We start from the raw sequence: 19626 nt of genomic DNA, 5'->3' as shown, positions 1-19626 counted from the left end.
ACTGAACTGAAGTTGTGTCCTGAGTGACTGCTATTGGCTGAATATTAGATTAGGCCAATTCAGGCTGCTATTACAAATGACTATAGTCTAGGGCCTTAAACAACAAACATTTATTTCTCACAGATCATTAAGCTGTGAAGTCTAAGATGAAGGTGCTGGTGAAGTGCACATCTTCAGAAGGCCTGTTTCCTGGTTTGCAGATGGCTATCTTGTTGTATCCTCATGTGGCCAAGAGAAAGAAAAACCATCGCTCTGTGTGTCTTCTTATAAGGAAACTAATCCCATTCATGGAGGCCCCATCTTCATGAACTTCCAAGGTCCCTAACACCATTATTAGGAGTTAAGACATCAACACAAGAATTTTAGAGGATACAACATTAAATCCATAACAGATAGAAAAGATACTACAGGCCCTGCCTTCATCATGCTGTCATCCAAATGAGTAGGAACCATTCCAGCCAGGAAGGGGCTCTCATCCCCCCTACCTTTCTTTTTCCTAGTTTCTTAATTTGAAAGCCTATCTAATGTCTTCTAATTTACTCCTATTTGAATGCCTGCCTGGTTTGAGAATAGTGTACCTGGGTCCAATCTGATTTTCCATTGGTCACAGCTCAATATCTATATATATAAACCCTCTTGGGTTTTTACCTGCTCAGAGCTGTTCTCTAGTCAGGAGGTAGTTCCCTGTCTGTACCTCCTTCAGGACTCTGGGAACCTCCTGCACTGTACCTGCTCCTCCAGTTTCTTTTGACTCAGAGAGGGCTCCAGTATTTCTGCTGAAATGGGTCAGGACTCAATTTTCAGGAGTCTGTGCCTGAATAATCATCCTTTGGGTGCATATCTTCTGCTCAAACTGAGTTTCCTGACATCAAGGACACCTGCCATTCCTTTCACTCAGAATAGTAGCAGAGGAGATGCTTGGACATGAGAAAATCAACAGATGGGGGCAAGAATTTCTCAAGGAATAAGTAATTCTTATTTAGTACAGCAGAAAATGGATCTAGAATGTTCCAATAGCTCTGTCTATGGGCTGCACATGCAGAGTGGAAGGTGGTGTCTGGTTTTAGTTCTTCACTTTCTCAGAGTTATGACTATAAAGACTCTTAGAGCATGGGGCTAGGAGATAAAAACAGGTTATCATCTGCTTGGGCCTGTTGATTTTACAAATGAGAGAATTAGGCCTAGAGAATTAAAATGACCTATTCCAGCCAACCAATACTGACTGACAGAACATTGCAATATGTTTTCCAGGTCCACTGGGGCTGCTCATGGGCCCTTTCATTTGGCCTTGATTTCTCTAGTACTTGTCATTAAGCCTCAATGTGTATCTTTTAAATGAATGTTCTTCTTTGTAATCTTCTTTAGGAGAGAAAGAAAGACTAAAAAAGAAAATCTAATTTAGAAAACAAGGAAGTAATCCTGAATACTTTATGTCCAGGTTTCAAGAAACCACCATAAAACCATTTTCCCCTGCTTTTTTCTGATTAAATTTTGATTCAACAAAAGGAAATAAATGAACCAAGACAAGGAGAAGCCTTATAGCTCATCTTTGCAAATGCTTTCTTTTTTCCATCTTGATTATCAGGGGATGTAGCTTCTAATAGACCATCAATGTATGTAATGAGCAAAAACAATAACAACAGTGAATTAACCTGATTTTATAGGTCCATAGATGTGTTCATAGTGGAATTTAATTTATAGATGGTCATGCCTGAAAGATTCTGGATGTGCAACAGAAAACCACATGAAAAAACCAATCTGTGTATTTTCAGAAAACCCTAAAAAAATACCTCCCAAACTTAATTTGTGCATGATAAGTATACCTCAATAAAAATCCAAAGTTAAAGGGGCATAACTAACCTTCTGTGGTATATGGAAATGCCAGAGAGGGTTTTTATGCTTAGTATGCAAGAAGGTCCTGAGGAAGACACCCACCAGGAGAATAGCCTTCCTGCCATGTCCTGGTGCAACACTTTCTGACTCTAGAAGATCCAAAGAAAAGAAGGGCAACCAAGGCAGGGAAAGAAGTATGAGAAAGAAAATCTAACACCAGCTAGGACTTGGCTTTTATCCTTTGTCCTCTGGGTCTCCAGTGGCTTCTGCAGTCACTTCCCCACTTTGAGCCACACCCCTTGTCACTTGGTTCCATCCATTCACCAGAGTCCTCAGTCTAAAATCTGACGTTTCCATTGCTTGTATATACAGTACATCTGAGCATAGCCTATAGGCTTTCCACAGTCTGGCCCCTGGCATTCTCTCCTCTCTGTTCTGTCCTTTCTACCCCCACTTTGCACCCCAATGGCATTCATCATGAACAAGTGGCCTGTCACTGGGTGGGCCTAGCCCCCTGCAAGCAGAGAAAGCAGGATGAATCACACCCCACTACTTCCATAATTTCTATGGGGCAAAGGTCCACAGGTTAGCACTTAATGCGAGCTTTCTTATTCTGGACCCATCTCATTTAGTCCTCTCAACAAAAAGATGACATTTAATGTCTTTCTATCTTCCCAGATCTTAAGACAGGCCCTACCCACAGTAAGAGTTCAACATGATTGGGATGAAGTGATATCACAGTCTTGAAGAGGAAGCGTGGGTTTGAAATCAGTCTTTTAAATAAAGGGTAAGGGACATGTTGACCTGTGAAAGACACTACTTAAACACTGTCCTACTTGGTAAGCGAGAACTACTTTTCTCAATTATTATTTTTTGATAGCATTACAGTTGCTTTGTTCCTTCTTTACAGATGAAGAAAAAGAAGCATAGAGAGGCACAGAATATTGTTATGGCTTTACAGCTGTGAGTGCCACAGCAGGATTCAATACGACACACATCTGTCTCAAAGATCATTTCTTTCTACTGCGTCAATCTGAGTTTCGTGGAGATGGAGAGTGGCCAGGATCCTCAAGTTATTCCAGGGCTGTTCTTTGAACCCAGTTTCTTTCCCACGCTGAAGAGCAGTGCAGCAGAGCTATCTTATCATATTGTCTCGTGACATTGGTTTTCAAAGCACTTATCAAAAGATAATCAAACTCGGCAAGGCAGGGTTGAAGCTAATCGTTACAATACATCCTCTCATCTGTGCTTCCCAGGGACTTTTTTAATACCATCATTTGGCACTGGGAGGGTTTAAGTTTTGCTATATTTTGAGAACATTGTGAGAGTTAAGTGAGCAAATGCAAGCAAAATTCTTAGAACAGTGTTCAGGATAGAATACGTCCTCAATAAATATTTAGGCTGGAAATCTTTATCAAAGGTAATTCACTAACACATTTTTTCCCCTTTAAGGCCAAGGATTGTTCTCAGTACTCAGGCTATAGAAGTGAAAAGAAGAAAAACACCCATCTCCAGTGAAATGAAACAGAAAAGGACCTGTGACCCTAGAGTGGAGATAGTTAACAGTAAGCCAAGTGCACCAGGAATGTATAACATGTTAGCAGGTGATTAAGGGCTGTGGAGGCACAGAGGAGCAGGAAGGAGGGTGAGTGTGCCAGGTGGGTGGGGTGGGCAGGCAGTTGTGACTATTCCATGGAGTGGGCAAGGTGGGTGTCCCTGAGAAGGTGAGAACAGGCACTGTGGCTCCAGCTGTAGGGAATCTGCAGGAAGAGCAGGCCTAAGGCGGGAGTGTGGCCAAATAGTAGAGTCAAGGCCAGGAGATGCACGTGGGTGAGCTGGAGTGAGTACAGGGGAGACAATACAGAGTTTTGGAGGAATCAAAGCAGGTACAACAAGGTCCTGTAGTCATTGAGAGGTCTTAGACTTAGGCTCTAAAGAAATGTGCAGTCAATGTGGGGTCCAGACAGAGAACACACTGATATCAATGGGGTTCCTATAGGATCTTTCTGGTGTCTACAGAACTTATGGATTGTCGGGGGTGCTATTGCTTAAGTGCATCCCCCAGAGGATCGTGTGCTGGAAAGTTAATCTCCAATTTTATATGATAACAGTATTTGGACATGTAGATTTTGGGAGACAATTAGGATTAGTTGAAGTCATGAGTGTGGGGCCCCAGTGTAGCATTAGTGGCTTTGTAAAGAGAGGAAGAGGACCCTGAGCCAGCACAATTGTTCTGTCTGGCCATGTGATGCCCTCTATCATGTAATGAAGGAACACACAGGCCCTCACCAGACACAGCACCATGCTCTCGGACTTGCCAGCCTCTATACCTATGAAGTAAGTCAACTTCTTTTCTTTATAAATTACCTAGCCTCAGACATTTTGTTACAACAGAAAACCAACTAAGACGGGTGATAAAGCAGAAGTTGTGAGAGTATTGCATTAACCAAATAGGAGATGATGCTAGTGGAGGTGGAGCAGGAGAGGTGTTGTTCTCCTGGGAGGCTCTGTGACAGTCTCCTATGTCACCCCTCACTACTCTGACCACAGAATTCATTCTTCTTAATGACTGCACACCATTAAAAAAGCAAATGTCCCCACCCTTCACGTTTTCCTCGGCTCTGGCTTGCATAGTTTATCTAACTACCTGGCTTTGTCTTTGACACTATGGACAAGCGGTCTATGGAACACTAGGTTTAGGCCTCCAGAGGAGAGAGCCAGGGACTCGCTATGTGCACTGAGCGCTCAGGCCACACTCAGTGGTGACCATCACACCATCTGGAAAGTGGAAGAGAAGCCTATGACTCAAGGTTTGCTTGCCTCTCCAGATCTTAATTTCTTCATCTGTAAAATAAGCACTCAGATTGTTTAAGCAATGAGATTCTTCTGGCTCAAATTTCAATGTAGTCAAGGGTAGTGTTCTGATAACCTTCCAAGTGTTTTAAGAGAAAGTAGTGAAGTCACTGAACATCCGATCTGCATGGGGAAGAGGTTGATGAGGAGGGCTCACTCACCTTTTCCCAATGGGTCAACAGTTATGTGTGAGAGCTGGCTTGTACTAGCATAGCAGGGCTGATAACTACACTAAAATCTCAAGAATTTTGCATGCCAGGTGTTAATCACAGTCACTCTTAAAAAGTAAATTATATAAAATTACAAATGAACAATATAATTTTATATTAAAAATTAAGAGAGAATAAGAATACAAAGTGCAGCACTTCCTCATTATATGACTACATTTTTACGACTGTGTGTGGTTTTGATATGGTTACATCTGTTCTATCTCTGTGGTTGAACCATGCTACCAAGCATCTCTCCCCAACTCTGCATTTAGTGACGTGACATTAGGACCCTCACATTGGCCACAGTGGGAATATTTACACCACAGAAATTGGCACATGCTACCAGTCAGGGACTGGTTTTCTTAATATTACATATTAAGAAAATAATGGATACGCCAGGTGTGGTGGTGCATGCCTGGAATCCCAGCACTGAAGAGGCTGAGACAGGAGAATCTTGAGTTTGAGGCCAGTTAGATCTGCATAGAGAGATCCATCCCAGCCAGGACTGCATAGTGAGCTCATGTCTCAACAAAGAAAGAAATAAAGGAAGGAAGGAAAGAAGGAAGAAAGAAAATGCGGGAGGAAACATTAATGAAACAGTTTTAAGTAAAAGTGTGTCAGGTTGCTGGGCGCCAGTGGTTCACACCTGTAATCCTAGCTACAAAGGAGGCAGAAATCAGGAGGATCATGGTTCAAAGGCAGCCCGGGTAAATAGTTCTGTGAGACCTTATCTTTAAAAAACTCCTTCACAAAAAAGGGCTAGTGGAATGGCTTAAAGTGTAGGCCCTGAGATCAAGCTCTAGTACCGCAAAACAAAACAAAACAAAGAAACAAACAAAAAAAGTGTGTCAAGTCTGTAGATGTAGGACATCTACAAAATTCATATCACAAAATTGAAAAGACAATCTCATAGTATTCACAACTGGTATCTGATTCAGCAAAGTATTTAATTATATCCATGCTTCACTTATTAACGCAAAGGAAAATACCGTTTTCCTTTATGTTAGTAAGGAAATACTGAGGCCAGAACTATCTGTAGTGATTTGCCAGTTGCAAGCACAGATTTGCTAACGTAATAAGAGTTCAGCAAAGATCAATGACACCCTTCTGTGAGAATCATTTGGCTCTACGGAATCAACAATAGAGTGCACTCTATTTGTAAATTGTGTTCTACAAGATTTTAGATCAGTAAAGTGTGTAACAGAATTGTGTGCATATGGATGAATATCCTTACTAATATGGACCACTGGCTAACTCCCTTTGGAGCACAGACATTTGCAGTGCCTGTGGCTGGAGCTCAGCTCAGGGCCAGTTACAGCTTACACATGGCACAATGAGATTAGAACCTGGGTTACTGGTGATGTTTTCGCTGCTCTGAGTTGCGAATTTCTCAACTCTAAAGTGGGGTTAATCTTAATGTCTTAGTGGATGCACTCGGGCACTGGGTGCATAGTGAAGGTCAATTCTATTCTCCTTCCAGGTATAGGACTAAAAGCAATAAAGTCCACAGAATTTCCCCCCTCCCCTCTCCCAACATGTGTGTAAATTAGGAACCTCCTCAATGCTTCCCTAATGTGTTAATGTCTTTACTTTTTTGGGCAGTACTGGTGTTTTGAACCCAGGATCTTCCCTTTGCTAGGCAGGTGCTCTACCACTAGAGCCTCCCCCGCTGCCCCTATGCTTTTAGTTATATTTCAGATAGGGTCTCGTGTTTTTGTCTGGAACTCTGGTCCTCCTACTTTTGCCTGCTGTGTAGCTGGGATGACAGGCAAGCACTACTGTGCACAGCACTTTTTTTGAGATGGGGGTATTGCTAACTTTTTCTGCCCAGGCTGGTCTTGACCCACTATCCTCCTAATCTCTACCTCCTGTGAATCTAGGAATACAGGAGTGGGCCACTGCATCAGGCTTTCAATATTTGTTTTGTTTCCAAGTTCAACTCTCCAGCTTCTATGGTTTCTGTCTGGAGGAACTGTAAACCCAGGGCAGATGTAAGTTCAATTTTCACCATGTAAGAATCTTGGTCATCAGGACTAAACTGAGCAAAGGGAGAGAAAATATCTAAAATCCTTTTATGAATTATAATGTAATATGTAATTTTAAGGTACAGGTTCTCATCGATGGCACGTCAAACTGCTTGTTTGAAATTCTTTCCTATGACCATTCTGTTCTGTGACCAGCACTTACTAGGTACCCAAACTCGCTAGTAAATTAGATTTAATTGGGTAATAGTTAACCTTTGCTGAGAGAATTAAAAATAAAGGATTTAATTAGTGATTAAACCAAGAAAACCTTTGGAAGCTTATGGTTTGATTTTCTGATAACCTTACAGTTATTTCGTCTTTCTTGCACCATAGAGTCTGAAAAGAGAAGAAGCAGAAACAATATAGGCTTCATTACTTGTCTGGCAGATGCACCTGTGGCTCAGCTTCTTTTCAAGATGTATGTAATCAGGTGAGAAGCTCTTGGTTTTGCGTTTCCTGCTAGGCTGTAGGAAGAGGGGCAAGCAGGGTATGTTTTTCACATTGGAATCACTAGCATTTTTGTTGTGGAGCAAGGAGGAAATGAACTTCTGTGAGAGCATCAAGATCTGCAGACAGTTTCTTTAAAACTACAACACGAATTTATCATACAACCCAACAATCTCAACTTTAGGGCCACCCAAGAGAAATGCAAACATATTTCTATACAAAGACTTGGGTATGAATGTTCTTACTAGCGTGATTCATGAGAGCCCCAAATGGAGAACAATCTAAGTGTCCATCAGTTGGTGATAGAACAAATGGAGTATATTCATGCAATGGAATACTATTTAGCAATAAAAAAGGAACGGACTGTTAAAATACCAGCAAACTTTAAAAAAAAATGCTATGCTGGGTGTAAGAGGCCAGATGAGGGACCACATTTATATGTGTATATGTATGATTCCATTTATATGACATGTGCAGAAAGGCAGATCTGTAGAGACAAAGTAGACTGGTAGTTGCTTGAGAAAGTAGGTAGAGGATGGGGGACTGGAATGCACAGTAAATGAGCATAGCATTTTATGGGGTGATGGAAATGTTCTAAAACTGACTTACAGTGATGATTACACAATTTGGGAAATTTACTGAAATATCATTGAATTGTATACTTTGAAACTGTGGAATTACAAGATGTGTAAAATACACCCGAATCCATTTTCATTTAAAAGAAGGCTCAGCCTTAAGCTTTGAGCAGCCATTCATGAATTCTCAGGCTGGCTTTTCTTGGAAAAGTCGCAGTCGCTCTGTGTTCTGCACCACTGGACTCATCTCAGCTGAAACTTGGTGACATTCAGTCGTTCTGGAGTTGTACCTGCAGGCAGGTGAACCCCACAGACCGAGCACTGTGACTCATACTGACGATTCTCAGCTAGCTCTGAAGGCAATTGCTGGAGTCTTTTCATGCTAAATTAGAGTCAAGCATGGTAATCACCTGTTAGGCAAATAAACTCAGTCTGGTTTCAGGAGCTTTGCGTTTTGAAATCAGTCAGATGCCTTGAACTGCTGCCAGCAAATCAGAGCTAGACATCAATGCAAGACAGATGGAACCTTTGGGACTGTGTTTTGGTAATAATGGTGTGGTCAATACCTTGTTGGAAATAAAATTAAATCTTATGAGCTACCATCCCTCTCAGAGAACCTTGGCTGCTCTCTGTGTGACAATGACCTCACTAATTGGTTCTTAGAATTAGCTTCATTTTTGCAGAAAGCATTGGCAAGTATGTATGTGTGGGGGCACAGGAGGGAAAGGCAGAAAAAGGGAAGAAAGGAAATAAAAGGGTATTTCAGCACTGCAAAGGTTCAAAAAGATCTGTAGCATAATGAAACCTACTAAAAACTAAAAAAAAGGAAGAGTAATAGAGGGTAGATTTGATCAAAGTCCATTATATGCATGCATGGAAATATCACAATGAAACCCTCTGCACAACTGATGTATACTAGTAAGAAAACTCCACAAAACAACAACAAAAGGTGTTCATTCAGCATGGTGTGCTGTGTGACTGACATACAGTGTTAAATGTCCCTCCCATCTTATGGAACTGGCTTTATTATTTGCGTTTTGCAGATGAGGAAACCGACACAAAGAGAAGTGAACTATCCCGTCCTCTTCCATGGTGGTGAGTGGCAGCTGCAGGCCAGACAAGTTCCTGAGGCTCTCAGCCTGCACTTCTTTCCAGAAAGCCGTCTCTATGTTCTTTAGGGTATTCTCAATGGGATACAAAGACAGAGCCACAACCAGGCAGGTTTCTACTGTCACAAGAATGTGAGAAATCCATAGCCCAGATGTCCTCCTCACCCCATCTTCACGGTCAAGTGAGTGAGCCTTTGTACAAAGAAAAGGGAAGAGAACCAAGCATGCATCCCATCCTCCCACCTCTTCCTTTCTCTGACATAGCTTAGGACTCAGTGGGAAAATGAGAAACTGGAAGTCCAGACATGGGAGCTGAACACCCAGGTCACTCCACAATAGCCACAGCTACCTCCATTCTGGAGCAGCACCATTTTCTTGGGAGGCTGTCTCTTTATTTGGGAAAATTGCTTTGTCATTTTCATCAGGGTTTGGCACCCAAAGTACTCATGTCAACAACAATGCTAGAAATACATCTATGGTAAAGTCACCTCACTCGGGCACTGACTTAACTCTCAATAGAGTTCTATCTGGTTCTATCTGGCCGTGCTCAGTGGGGCTCTCTCTTACCTTGTGTCCCATCCTCTTATATTTTCCAGTAAAGGTGTCCTCCACTGTACCCATGGAATGTAGCATCTCATATTCAGAAAGGGATACTCCCACACCTCCTCAGCAAGTTAATTCCTCCTCATTTGCCTGTTGTAGTGCCTGCTTGCTCCTGTCCAATGGCCCCTGATCTCCTGATGCTCTGTAATACTTCTCTCATATTGTGAGGTGACTGATGGCTCCCTTGGCCATCTGTCCCTTGAAACAAGCAGAAGTGTTTCCCTGAAGAGGGAGGAATAGCAGCAGTTCATCTGGAGGCCAGGACATTCTCGAGGGCAGGGACTGTATCCTGTTTGGCTTTTAACTCCTAGCCCCAAACACAGTTTTTAGGGGATAGTCGGTAGTTGAATGTTCATCGAAACAGATGAATAAGTCGAACTCAATCCTAGAAAGCTGAGGCAGTGATGTTTTTCCATCTTGGGGATCAGTATGGCTCCCTTGAGTCAAGAGTGTGATCTTTGATAGAGTTGTCAGACACAGAACCGTGCCTGACTCCAGCCAGATTCAGTTAAGAACCACCAATGTCAGCCATTGGAATCTCTAGCTCTTGAATTCATTCTATCCCTAGATTCCTTAAACCAATGTCAGCTTCATTGTCACTATTCTGTCATTCACTGGAGCAGGTTAAGAACAAAATGTCAAGAAAAGGATGATATTTCATATTGAAAAGAGAAGGACAACTCACTTTTCACCTGGGGTCTGGGGTTGACAATTTCTCAGTGAACTTTTTTTGTATGCAGTGAAAAATTTTTCAGCTGTAGCCTATTGTCCTGTGATTAGACGCTGAGGCTCCCCAGGTAAGAGATGAACAGTTCTAAGGATAATTGAGCAGTCCACACATTTTCACAGTGGATCAGCACTGAGCCATTTAGCCCAGGAATTTCTGTGATTGTGAAGCTGAGAAAATATATACCATTAAATGGTTCTCAAATCGCTCCTTCATCTGAGCAAAACAGGACTTGGTATTTGCAGTCCATGTTATAAAAGCAAGTGGTTTAGGAACAATGGCTGCTTAGAGATAAGGGGAAAAAAACTTCTTTATTGGAAATCTGAGTTCTTAAAATGTAGAAATTTTTAAGAAAGTTTTAAGGGGGTACTTAAATGTCTTTGAATTCTCTACATTTTATGTGGTAAATGCCACCTAGATTGTTGGGGCATAAGCAGGTGGTAACAAGTATAATTCCCATTATACAGGTGAGGAAATTGAGTTTTGTAGTCACATATCTTATAAGGGGTGATTATGGGAGGTAAACTTTGTTTACCTGATTTCAAGCCTTGTTTTCTCCAGGCAAGTATGTTAATTCCTTTATTCTTGACTTCATCTAAAGATATAAGTGAAATGTCATCCTCAGAGAGTTTTCAATTCATGAGGAAACATGGCTGCTGTTGTAGCTCATGGCTAACCGTAAAGGAGACCCAAGGTGCCCTAACCTAGGAGAGCGGGGTTTGTCACAGCCGTGGTTAAAACAGCATAGGGCAGAGAGCGGTCTACACAGCATGGCATGATGCCTGTCTCCATCATACTGGCTCGAGGCTCTCACCAGTTCTTTATGAGCAGAGAATGACTTTGGCGTCAAACCCATTGGAAAATTTGATGGAGGGGACACAGTACAGACACATACAGAAATGATTCTATGGAATCCACCCATTTTAAGCACCTTACATTGTTGAACTGCTGAAATAGGATACTATGGGCTGGATGACTAAATGACAGCATTTAATTCTTGCAGTTCTGAAGGCTGAAAGTCTGAGATCAAAATCAGGTTCATAGTTAGAGCCCCCTTTCTGGTTTACAGACATCTGTTTTCTTTCTCACATGCTAGAGAGAGAGTGAGAGAAAGAGAGCGCCTGGGTCTCTTCATTTCCCCTTGTAAAGGCACCAGTCCTACCAGGGAGACAGGGAGACTCCATCTCCATGGCCTCATCCAAACTCATTTACCTCCTAAAGGCTGACCTCCAACTATAATCACAGTTAAGATTAGGGCTTTCTGTGGTCTGGATGTTTGTGTGTCCTCCAAAATTCATGCTGTAACCTAGTGCTACAGTCTAAAGAGGTATGGCCTTTGAGAGGCGATTAGGCCATATAAGCTCTGCTCTCATGAATTGATTATTCCTCTTATAAAAGGGCTGGAGGAACTGGCTGGCCCCATTTGTCCTTCTGACCCTTCTACCCTGTGAGGACATAGTACTCAAGGAACCATCTTGGGAGCAGAGACAGGCCCTCTCCAGACACTCAACCTAAGGCACCTCGATCCTGGCCTTCCCAGCCAGCAGAACTATGGGAAATAAATTTCTGTGCTTTATCTATTACCCAGTGTCGGGTATTTTGTTATAGGAGCACAAATAGACTAAGACAGGGCTTTAACATATGGATGTGGAGGGGTGGGACTGCAGCGTTCAGTTTATAGTAGTAAGTGTCAGTAAGAAGTAAGTATCTCAATAAAGTTAAAATATTAAAAAAATTATATTATATACCAATCTTATTCCAGAGATGGGCCCACCTTTACTCAGTTAACTCATTGATTGGTTTTAAGTGCTTCTGCCCTAAGAAATCCCTTTAGGGGCTTTTAGAACAGAGACCAGGGTTGAGAAAATTAACAGGTCATTGGCACTCAGAGCATGCAAAATCAGAGAAGCAGCAGTGTGTGTGTGTGTGTGTGTGTGTGTGTGTGTGTGTGTGTACATTTGTGTACATTTGTGTGCATGTGCGCACGCAATCCTAGGGACTGAACTCAGGGCCTCATAGTTGCTGGGCAGGCCTCTAACACTTGAGCTGTGTTTCCAGCCCCCACCTCCTTTGTCTGCTTTAGTTTTCTTCAGGTAGTTCTCATGTTTTTCCCAGACTGGCCTGGACTATGATCCACCTACCTACATCCTCCCAAGAGGCTGGAATGACAGGTATGTGCCTCTGTACCCAGCTTATTGATTGAGATGGGATCTTGCTAAGTCTTTGCCAGGGCTGGCCTTGAACTGCAATCCTCCTGATCTCTGTTTTCTGACTAGCTGGAATTATAGGTATAAGCCATCTTACCTGCTAGAAGCAGCCTTTTTACAGAACATTCCTTTAATAAAGCTTTGCTCATTTCTTTCAATAAATATCTGTTGAGCATCTCCTCCGTGTCTTTGAGTAGTATAATATGGTAGTTAGAGTAGAAATTTGGGCTCTGGCTGCCTAGGTTCACCTATGAGCCCCTAACCTCAGAGTTGTGTAGATTGGGGCAATGGCAGTTGTGTAGATGCTAGCTCTACAACTGATATGTAGACATGGTAAAGCTAGCATCTACTTCGCTGGATATTTGAGAAGACTAAAAAAGTTGGCTCCTGACATATTATTATATTTAAATGATACGTAAATAAAAACATCTAAAATTCTGGCAAACACATGATACATAAGACTTAAAAAATCTGACCTCTGTGGACGCAAAGTTTAGGGGAAGAAGTAGGCAAATGAACAAGCTATTTCAATTCAGTGTGAAAAGTGCTCAAACAGTGGAAAACATAAGTGCTAGAGAACCGAAGCTGAGACCTGTGGAACTCCAAGTCTGGTTGGAGATGTCTGGTCTTAAAGGATAAGAAGTGTAGAAAAGTGAAGAAGACACACGCTAAATGCTTCAGGGAGCAAGGCACCCACTCATTCTGGAATGAGGAGTCATGTTTGCGACACGAACTCCAGTGGTATGAGGATGCTCCAGTGATGGGAGCAACGCAGCACTGGGAGCGCTTTCTATTTTCCCCAAGCCTAGGTGTTTTCCACCACTTAAACGTTCAGGGCATCAGAGCTGGAGGGACATTGGTAGATGCTGGGACGGGTAAGTGCTGATGTTGCACTGGTCTCTAACTTTGAGACGTGTTCAGTTAGAGACATTTCATAAAGAGTAGTCAGTCCCTGCCAAGGAGTTTGTTTCACTTTTTGGATAGTAGCCACAACTAGCACGATTATCGCAGGCCTTCTCAAGGCCCTCAATATGCTAATGAGCACCATGACACTCAGGAGGGAGAGGTTTTTCTGATTCCTGTATTTGATTGTGAAATAACCCATCTTCTTCTTTTTTTTTTATTCACACTTGCTTTAACCCAACTTATTCTTCTGCAGAATGCCGATGACTAGTGTTGGAAGGGATGCATGTAGGGAAATGGAGACGTTGGTGCTATGCTGTGAGGAAACAGACCTACAGAGGGCAAGTGACAAACCCAACATCTCCATCTAGTTGGTGGAAGTTCAGGGCAGATGAGAGTTTCCTTATTACCATCATGCTATTGTGAATGTGAATGTGTCTGACTCCCAAGGTCCAGGCACAGGAAGCACACAGCAGCTTTATACTCTGACATGCCTTTGACATGGAGATCTGTTGCCTACAGAGCAGTAAAACCTCCCAAGACTTTTACAAGACCACCCGACCAGGCCCTGAGGATACGTGACAGGAAAAAGTGACCATCGTAATGGGCACAGGGAAAAGTGACCCTCATAATGGCAAACAGAACTGTCCTCCATTCTGCAGAGGGTGGCATTCGTTCTTCTCACTGCGTCTACACAGAACTGGGCACTTCCAGGCTCTCCTCTCCCCTTCCAGAAGACAGCTCCCTTCAGACCCAGTGAGATCAGTCATAGAGTCTGCAGCACCAGGGTGTGTTTGAGTGTGTGCTCACACAAGCTTGTGTGAAAGAGAGGAGGAGAGACAGACACTTGAGCTATCTACACGAGATGCCCTAACCAAGTTTCCGCCTTTGTTGACTTTATCCCAGTTCTGCTACAATTCCTCTTACTACATGTCTGAGGCTAATGTGGTGAAGGGTGAGGGTTCTCTTTTGGGAAGAATGGGTCCTCTAGACTAGGACAGGAAGCCAGCACTGTGACCTACTCTGCACCAGGCATCTCCATTCCAGCAGCTCTCTTCATGTGACTGCAAGGTAGCATCAGGGTGTCAGGGTGGTTGTGCTCATCTTGCAGCTGTAGACCCTGCATCCCTGATTTGTCCATCCACTCTGATTAGTCAGTGGTGATGCCAGCTTCAAGGCAGTTCTCCTGCCCTGGAGCCATGCCCTTTCCACTCTGCAGTGTCTCTGCAGGCTTGGAAACAGCATCTTGGAGCTCTGACTCTCTATTTTTACCTCTGTCAAGTGAGGACTGTCTGAGTACATGGGCTGCTCATTCTTATTCTAAGAAGCTTGGATTTTGGACAGTCAGTCCTGCTGCTACCTATTTTGCCTTCATTCTCTCCTGCCTATTCGTTCTTCCTATTTCATTGACCTGGACCAGTTCATCTTTGCTGCTGATTTTCTTGGGTATCCTTTGATAAATTTCTTTCCTCCTGAGATGACTGGAGAAAGTCAGCTCCCTCTTCCCATTTTACATTTTTATTTTTAAAAATTGGGATTTAAGTATATGTTTTTAAATACTTTTAATTATAAAATTAATTCATGAAGCCAGGTACTGGTGGCTCACACCTATAAACCTAGCCACTAGAGAGGCTGAGATCAAGGGGATTGTGGTTTAAGCCCAGGCAAAAGGAGTTCAAAAGACCTCATCTCAACCAATAACGGTGGTGTGCAACTATCATCTCAAGTTATGTGAGACCCCATCTCAATGGAAAAAAACAGGTATTGTGGCACATGCCTGTCATCCCAGTAATGGTGGAAAGCATAAATAGGAGGGTTGTGGTTCAGGCAGACCTTGGCCAAAAAGGGAGAATCTGTCTCCAAAATAACTGGAGCAAAAAAGGCTGGAGGCATGGTTCATAAAGTAGAGCACCTGTGTGAAGCCATAAGTTCAAACCCCAGTACCATTACCACCTCCCAAAAAATAATACCTGGACATAGGAGAAAATTGGGACCATAAGTACAGGGAGAAACAAGAAGATGAAAATCATGTATTACAAAGGTTGACATGTCCTGGTTTATAGCACACTTATACATAAATGATCATTTCTTAATAAAAATATATGTGTATTAAGAACTGTGGCTCCAGGAAATCATATTTGAAGGCTATAGAACAGACTAAAATACGACCACTGTAATGTGTTTTAACGATTTCTCAGATTCATAGTGGCAGGTGTATGCTTCAACGCTGGTGTGTCATCTAATGCCACTCTGGGTTTTACTCTTGGTCCTCCCACTCGATGCCCATCTTTGAGCAGGTAGCTTATCATCTTCCTACCTTGGTTTTCCCAAATGCCGGATGGGAGGAGTGGCCTTTGGGACACCTTTCTTCTACAGAATCAGTTCCTCATGCTCAAGAGATACGCTTACCCTGCTCTGTGAACTTGGTCTAGCCCACTGCTGTATAATCAGCGGTCACAGAGGTGTCCAGGACAGCTTTTCCTTTCTTCCCAGGGGACTCAGATCTCTCAGGAAGGTGGATATCCACAAAGAATGGGTCTGACTTACTGATGAAAAGTGACTTCTAGAGACACTTCCCCGGACCAGCACCAGCATTGTGGAGCTGGAGGTTGTCCAACGTGTCAGACGTGAGCATTGCCTCTTCTCAGGACGGGGAACTTCACACACACAACACAGCCTGGCTATGCCCCAGTCCTTGACCACGGCCTGCATTCTGGGACTTCAGAGTCTGAGGAGGGGAGAATCATTCCTTTCTAACCTTGCCCTTTTCTCCCTTTCTTCTGACTTTTGAAGGGCTAATATTTTCCAAAAGCCTAACCATGTAAGCTTCTGGGTAGTTAATCTAGTTTATATCTTCATCATTGTTTTCTATTTCAAATAAGAGTGTCACTTGGTCTTGGTTCATGGATTCAGACAATACTGCAACTTGGGTTTGGGTTGGTGTGGCAGTAGATGCTGCTGACTCCTTTCCTGGGCCCGTTGACTTACTTTCCACTGCTGTCGGGTGACAACTCACAGCTTCTAACTTTATCCTTTTGGCAAGGAATCCTTTTACTGACAGGAGCCACCTGGTTGTGTGATGTCTAAGAGATTGAGTCTCCACTAGCACCCATAGGGACATCCTGAGCCACTGGGTGACCGGGCTCCTTGTCTCTGGGTGGTACAACTTCAGATATAGCTTGTGTTCCAGGACTTCCTGTAGCGTGAAGCCTGGGCCAGACTTCTCCATGATTCCCCTTCCCTTTCCGGGTACTTTTGCAAGCAATCCTTCTGTATGTCACTTGCACAAGTATTCAGATCTCAGGCTCTGCTGCCAGAGGACTGATATGGGCACCAGGATTAACCAACCATGACCATGAGATGGATTTAAGACCATTCTCACTTGGACACCAGCCACTCAGCTGGCAAGGCCATATCTCCTCATCTCCTCCAACCTGTTTCCAGAAGGTGCCTATGGGGGCTTTCAAATTGTCCATCTGTTTATGTTGATCCTATCGCTAGAAAATTCTAATGTTTGTCCTTGGTCTTGGGACCAAGGACCTACCTGGTGTGGATTTTGACAGTCTTTATAGGTTTATCCCCATGCTTCCTCCTGCTCCATCTCCCTCCCTACTTTGGGCCACACTGACCTCAGCAAAGCTCTTCTCCCTTTAGACTAAAGGTCTTTCTCCATGTGGTTCCCTTAGTTGAGAAGTTTGCTTATTTTTTCTTTCCTTAGTTTTCCAGCTGTCCTTCAGAGTTCAGCTCAAGGTCACATTCTAGCTCACATGAAATCAATGCCTCTCTCATGAGTCATACCTAAACTCATTTTATGAGTTTCAAATATTTGTTTGTGAAATTATTTACTTTTCTTCTCTCTGAATGATACCAAGCTCACCAGGGTATGAGACTCTCCAAAATGATGCTGTGGACATTGAGACTGGAGCAGAGGATAGAACCTTATGGGTCTGTAGGCTTCAGAGGCAGGCAGAGATGGACTCCAGTGCTATTAGCTCCCTGGGACAGGCTGTGTGGTCTTGGCCCCTTCACCACATCCTTTAGGGAAGACAAACATTCCTACCTCCTTCAGAGGCTGTATGAAGAAACTTGCTCAACAAATAGGGTTTCTTATTAGAGCTGACCTGGTCTGGAAGAGGCAGGAAGGAGGTTCACCTTCCTAAGACACACTGGCAATCTGAGGGCCAAGGGACCAGTGCTCACTTATGACAAAGTATGATGCTTACATATTCATCCCAGGAATGGGAAGTGAGCACAGACCCAGCAGGGGTAAGGAGGCACTAACATCTGTCAGGGTTGGGAGAGGGGATACCATGCTGGAAAATCTCAGCCTGAGGATCAGCCCTTCCACAATCCTTGGGGAGTCTGAACACCTGCCCAGGAAGGAACCACCCAGGCCAGCATCTCACAAGCCCACCTAGTTTTCAAGGCAATGAATTCTACAATACGGCACTCACAGCAATGGACAGGAAATGCGGCCAGGGTTGGGGTAGTGGTCTTTGTGCTGGCTGCCCATGAGGAAAAGCTTTCATGTAGAGAGCCTCTGTCTTTCTCAAGACTTAGAGAATTAGCGCTCTCAGGAGGGAGGATCAGGGGCTCAATTTTTTTTTCACAGCATCAGAAATGTTTCATAAATCTTTGAAATAAATACAATACCTTCCTCTTAGTCTCCACCTGGGGTTTCTGGTGCTGCAAACATCCCGAATTCAAGCATGGCGTGACAGGCACTGTGCTGCTAAACCCCTCAGGGCTTGGAGAGCCAGGACATGGGGAAGATGGACTAATTATGGGATGTAGTGGGGCATAGCCCTACTATGTACCCATGCCAGGGAATTGGGTTGATTCTCATGGAATTCCTCATCCTTGCAGACACTGACTCAATCTGAATCTCAATTAAATCAAGTTTGCCTTTTGTTTTGCTCCTGAACCTGCTGATTTTGCTCCAAGAACTTTGTCTTCACACAGTGCTTGGTATTCGGTAACTTGCTATTATTTCACTCATCTGTCCCCATGAGGACTCTGATTGTTTTGTTAGATAAGCCAGAGAGCTTTCCCTACTCTCATCACACAGAGGGGACAGTCGAGACTTGGCATTCTCGAGAGACTGGCCCAGTTCTCATAGCTGGCATATGGCAGAGTGGATTCATCCTGCATTTGCTTAACTAGAAACTCAGGGTTGTTTCTATCCTTTCTTCTCACTCTATAACAAGCCTTGACCTGGTTTCTGGGGACTCAGAATTGTGAAGTCACCATCTCTCCAAATAAGCTGTGAACTTTTGGAGGGAGGAGTCAATTCATTAATTACAGTGACAGTGGGAGGGGCCAGGCTTATTTTATTTTTGTCCAGTCAACTTTATTCCCATTCCCCATCCTCATGATCTGAGGTTCTTTCATTTAATGAGTGAATTAATTCTTTCATTAACTTTTTCATTCATCTATTTATTAACACCCCCTTTCATTCATTCATAAATTCATACCCTTCTTTAGAAATTACACCAATAAACCCTTATTTATGAATTTCTCCTTATGACACAGGCCATTTATCTTCATGCACATTGCTAAATGAATGACTAAATGGATGGGCAAATGACTGATCTAAACCCATGGAATTTCGAGAAAGCACAGAGAAGAAACACAAGGAAGAGGCGGCCTCTCACCCCAAACCACTTACTGCCACACGACAGCAAGGGTGCAAGAGCTAACGCTGATCCAGAGAATAAGTATTTCCTGTTCTACCCTCATAGCTTAACGAGAGCTCTCTCTTTTTGCGCTCCATTGCCCTCCTGCCCCTCCTATGTCTGGCGGTCTTTGGGTCAACAAGATGAGGTCTGCCCCTGAAGAAGTCTACAGGATATAAGCAGAGTCTGAGTGACCCCTGCCCGGGCATATTGACTGAGAAATCTTTCCAGCAGCTGAAGGTCCGCATCCACTCTCAAAAAGGCTAAGCCCTCTGGCTGCCTTCTGCAGGAAGTCATTTAATTCTGTTCTTCCTGGGATGGGCAGCACTGTAGGCAGAAGCCTGGAAAGCAGAGGCAAGTGGGAGAGGAGATATTGTCTCTGCCTGGGGGGCCCAGATGAAGGAAAGGAAAGGAGAGGCAGGGGAGGAAGATCACAATTACGGAAAACGTTTTCTTCAGAT

General features: G+C 43.4%; 1 long non-coding RNA gene across 1 annotated transcript in view; it reads left to right on the top strand.

The window, feature by feature from the left end:
* The first annotated feature begins 3162 nt into the window (after positions 1 to 3162).
* Positions 3163 to 19626, top strand: part of LOC141411010 (uncharacterized) — a 43696-nt gene continuing 27232 nt past the window's right edge. The window contains exons 1-3 of the long non-coding RNA XR_012435873.1: positions 3163 to 3478; positions 7253 to 7349; positions 8985 to 9036. This is a non-coding gene — a long non-coding RNA (uncharacterized lncRNA). The remainder of the gene's footprint in view (positions 3479 to 7252; positions 7350 to 8984; positions 9037 to 19626) is intronic.

The sequence above is a fragment of the Castor canadensis genome, chromosome 9 (genome assembly GCF_047511655.1).
Source record: "Castor canadensis chromosome 9, mCasCan1.hap1v2, whole genome shotgun sequence".
Taxonomy (NCBI): Eukaryota; Metazoa; Chordata; class Mammalia; order Rodentia; family Castoridae; genus Castor; species Castor canadensis.
This window is presented reverse-complemented; position numbering and strand designations above follow the sequence as displayed.